The sequence below is a fragment of the Lolium rigidum genome, chromosome 1, assembly GCF_022539505.1.
Source record: "Lolium rigidum isolate FL_2022 chromosome 1, APGP_CSIRO_Lrig_0.1, whole genome shotgun sequence".
Taxonomy (NCBI): Eukaryota; Viridiplantae; Streptophyta; class Magnoliopsida; order Poales; family Poaceae; genus Lolium; species Lolium rigidum.
In genome coordinates, this window is record NC_061508.1 from 9288800 (window position 1) to 9294136 (window position 5337).

Genomic DNA, 5337 nt, shown 5'->3' on the forward strand with positions numbered 1-5337 from the left:
GGACATTAATGGATCAAAGAAATGAATCCAATATAGCAAAAGAGGCAATGCGAAATAAAAGGCAGAATCTGTCAAAAACAGAACAGTCCGTAAAGACGAATTTAAAGCTGGCACCAGACTTGCTCAAATGGAAAAACTCAAAACTAATGAAAGTTGCGTACATATCTGAGGATCACGCTCGTAAATTGGCAGATTTTTTCGAATTTTCTACAGAAAACTGTGCCCAGATTCGTGACAGTCAGCAATGCTGTTTCTGCGCAGCGATTCCAAATATAACATCAACTTTGACATAGAAACTTTACTTGGCACAAAAACATGATAAGGAGAGGTTGCTACAGTAGTAAACAACTTCCAAGACACAAATATAAAACAAAGTACTGTAGCAAAATAACACATGGGTTATCTCCCAAGAAGTTCTTTCTTTATAGCCATTAAGATGGGCTCAGCAATTTTGGTGATGCACCCGCAAGAAATAGTATTTGAAGCAAAAGAGAGCTTCAAGAGGCAATTCAAAACACATTTGAGCCTAACATGCTTCCTATGCAAAAGAATCTTATACACAAATGAATTCATGAAGAGCAAAGTGGCAAGCATAAGAGGATAAAACACGAGTAACTTAAAGATTCTCAACATAAAGAGGGGAAACTTAATATTATTAAGATGCATATAACCATATTTCCCTCTCTCATAATAACTTTCAGTAGCATCATTGATGAAATCCACAATATACCCGTCACTTAAAACATTCTTATCATGGTTCATATGCATAGAAGTATCATTAATTTCGGCATAAGAAGAGTTATTCTCATTAATAGTAATTGGAGCAAGATTATTATCAAGAATTTGAACATGGTAAACAAGTTGCATATTAAAAGAATTGTTTTTGGCAAGCCCATCATAACTATGACACGTTTCATAAGGATAATTGTAACATGTGTCATATACATCTCTATAGCAATTATCTAAACCTTAATATGTAATATCATCACTTTCACTAAAAGTAGATGTCTCAAATACAGGATCTTCAAGCACAACATCCCCAGGCTTAGAGCTTTCAATATCATCGTTTAAGGGGACATGAATAATGCTATCATCATTAATTTCATAATCAGTACCAAAGAGATTTTCAATATCAAAGGCAGCGTGCTCATCCAAATCATGATCACTAATATGGATAAAGGGTATAGGAAGATCATCGTACTCAGATTCATTATCATAATAATCATTAGGAGCAACATACTTACGGTTACCTAGCGTTATCTCATTCACGCGGGGATACGCCGTTACCTCTTTCTTTTTATTCTCCTTCTTCTTCTTCTTCTTCTTCGTTCCCTTCTTCTTCTTCTTCTTCTTCTTCTTCTTCTTCTCTTCCTTCTCCTCATTCCCTTCTTTAGGAGGAAGAGGCTTGAAGGGTGGCTTGTCCGCATAACCTGATTTACTTTTAGAAACAATAGAAGAAACTTGGGAGGATCCCTCCTTTGCATTAATTAGTTGAAAACACACAGCGGTCCTATCATATTTTGGCAAGGTGTCATCTTCTAAAATATTTTGTATGTAAGTATTTGTATGGCTATTATCAATGCAATAAGAAAGACAACCATGCAGGACATCATTAATATCAAGATCGTTAATATTTAACAAAGAAATTTTTCTTGATAACTCTTCACACTTCAAAAATAAGGTAAGTTCATCATGCTGATTAGGAATAATTTCATCATCACAATACAAATTTGCAGCACTCATGTGGTTTGAATTATCATTGGAGGAACATTGAAAATTAAAATGACCAACTCTATGGCAAAGTTCACAAATAAAAGGATAGAGGGCACACACTTTTTCTCCAAGATCATCTAGAGCTCTAGACCACTTTCTAGTTTTTTCATTTCTGTGATGGATACAATATTCATCTTCTATTTGATTAATTCCACAAGGTCTATGTATTCCACAAAAATTAACATCCTTATAGGAAATAGCATTCTTAGGAGTTTGAGCATGCTTATTGCAATTATTAACAACAATTTCATTCTTCATGCAAGCGTCTTTAAAAGGTTCATGATACTTATCAAAATTCTTCCTAGGCAATTCAATGTGAGAAGCAAAAGCTTTATAAAGATTTGCAGCAACTTGAGAGTCAAGACCATAAGTAGCACTCATATTTCGAAATTTACCACTATCCATGAAAGTTTCAATGCATTCATAATCATAATTTATACCTGACTCTTTACCTTTGTCGTTCTCCCAATCCTCAGTGTTCTCCTTAATCCGATCAAGAAGGTCCCTTTTAAACTCTTCTTTATTGCTCGTGAATGATCCAGAACAAGTAGTATCCAGCAAGGTCTTATCTTGAAAAGAAAGTCTTGCATAGAAATTATCAATGATGATATTACCTGGAAGCTCATGATTGGGGCATTTGAGCATTAAAGTCTTCAATCTCTCCCATGCTTGGGCAATACTGTGTCCATCATGAGGCCAAAAATTATATATATGGTTTTGATCTTTGTGAATTTCACTTGGAGGATAGAACTTGGAATAAAATAGAGGCACAATATCCTTCCAATCAAGAGAGCGTCTGTCCTTCAATAGTTTATACCAATGCGCCGCTTCACCAGATAGCGACATAACAAATAATTTCTTTCTAACTTCATCCATTGAAATACCTGCACACTTGAATAACCCGCATAATTCATGCAAAAACAAGTAAATGATTCCTAGGATGGACAGTTCCATCCCCTTCATAGCGGTTATCCATAACACGTTCAATAATTTCCATAGGTATTTTATACGGAATACTTTCAGCAGGTGGATTTAAAATATCAGAAGCATCATTAGAGTTATCGCATATGGAAGATAAAGTATTATCAGAGCAAAATATTTCTTCCAAAGCGGAGGAGCTAAAAAGATTATTTTTATGTAAACTAGCTTCCCCAAGCTTAGACTTCTTCATAGCATTAGCAGTAATTGCATTCATACTAATAACATTGCTACTATCATTTAAATAAGGTTCCATAGGTTTTTTAATTTTTGTATCAAACAATTCTAAATTAGGAAAAAGATTAAAAAGCTCACTAATTTTTTTGTTGTTTTCCATTATGCCTAACTAGTGAAAATAAAAACAAGAAACAAAAAGATGTAATTGCAGAGTCTAAAGGAAATAGCTTCGAGCACACACACAATGGCGCCAGAAAAGTACTTTTACCTGGAACCGAAGTATGAGTGCCTTTTACCTTTCCTCCCCGGCAACGGCGCCAGAAAAGTGCTTGATGTCTACGGGAGCTTCTATTCTTGTAGACAGTGTTGGGCCTCCAAGAGCAGAGGTTTGTAGAACAGCAGCAAGTTTCCCTTAAGTGGATTACCCAAGGTTTATCGAACTCAGGGAGGAAGAGGTCAAAGATATCCCTCTCAAGCAACCTTGCAGCCACAAAGCAAGAAGTCTCTTGTGTCCCCAACACACCTAATACACTTGTCAGATGTATAGGTGCACTAGTTCGGCGAAGAGATAGTGAAATACAAGTAATATGGATGTATATGAGTGGTAATAGCAATCTGAATAAAATATGGCAGCGAGTAAACATGCAACAGAACGATAAGTAAACGGTGTTTTCAGTATTGGAAACAAGGCCTAGGGATCATACTTTCACTAGTGGACACTCTCAACATTGATCGCATAATAAATACTTCTTCTCATATGTGCTACATACACTCTTGTTTGATAATGAACATCATTCGTTGTGTAGGATTACACGAACCCTCAATGCCGGAGTTAACAAGCTCCACAACATTCGATATTCATGTTTAAGTAACCTTAGAGCATAATAGATCTTTGCAAGATAAACCAAGAACTAACATAGTGCACCCACTGTCCACATTACACTATGAAGGAGGAATAGATCACATCAATACTATCATAATGATAATTAACTCCACAATCTACAAGAGATCGTGATCATAGCCTACGACAAGAACCACACGGTGCACACACTAATCACCTTTACACCAAGTAGGAGGAATAGACTACTTTAATAACATCACATGAGTAGCACACAACTAGTAGCGATACAAAGCTCATCATATTGATCTCAATCATGTAAAGCAGCTCATGAGATCATTGTATTGGAGTACAGAGAGAGAGATTAACCACATAGCTACGGTGGAGCCCTCAGCCCCAGGGGTGAATTACTCCCTCCTCATCATGGAGGCAGCGATGGCGGTGAAGATGGCGGTGGAGACGGCGGTGGAGATGACTCCGGGGGCAATTCCCCGAATATAGGAGTTTGAGCACGCTTATTGCAATTATTAACAACAATTTCATTCTTCATGCAAGCGTCTTTAAAAGGTTCATGATACTTATCAAAATTCTTCCTAGGCAATTCAATGTGAGAAGCAAAAGCTTTATAAAGATTTGCAGCAACTTGAGAGTCAAGACCATAAGTAGCACTCATATTTCGAAATTTATCAGTATTCATAAAAGTTTCAATGCATTCATAATCATAGTTTATACCTGACTCTTTACCTTTGTCGTTCTCCCAATCTTCAGCGTTCTCCTTAATCCGATCAAGAAGGTCCCTTTTAAACTCTTCTTTATTGCTCGTGAATGATCCAGAACAAGTAGTATCCAAGCAAGGTCTTATCTTGAAAAGAAAGTCTTGCATAGAAATTATCAATGATGATATTACCCGGAAGCTCATGATTGGGGCATTTGAGCATTAAAGTCTTCAATCTCTCCCATGCTTGGGCAATACTCTCTCCATCATGAGGCCAAAAATTATATATATGGTTTCGATCTTTGTGAATTTCACTTGGAGGATAGAACTTGGAATAAAATAGAGGCACAATATCCTTCCAATCAAGAGAGTGCCTGTCCTTCAATAGTTTATACCAATGCGCCGCTTCACCAGATAGCGACATAACAAATAATTTCTTTCTAACTTCATCCATTGAAATACCTGCACACTTGAATAACCCGCATAATTCATGCAAAAACAAGTAAATGATTCCTAGGATGGACAGTTCCATCCCCTTCATAGCGGTTATCCATAACACGTTCAATAATTTTCATAGGTATTTTATACGGAATACTTTCAGCAGGTGGATTTAAAATATCGAAGCATCATTAGAGTTATCGCATATGGGAGATAAAGCATTATCGAGCAAAATATTTCTTCCAAAGCGGAGGAGCTAAAAAGATTATTTTTATGTAAACCAGACTTCCCCAAGCTTAGACTTCTTCATAGCATTAGCGATAATTGCATTCATACTAATAACATTGCTATTATCATGTAAATAAGGTTCCATAGGTTTTTTAATTTTCGCATCAAACCATCCATGTCTTAAATCAGG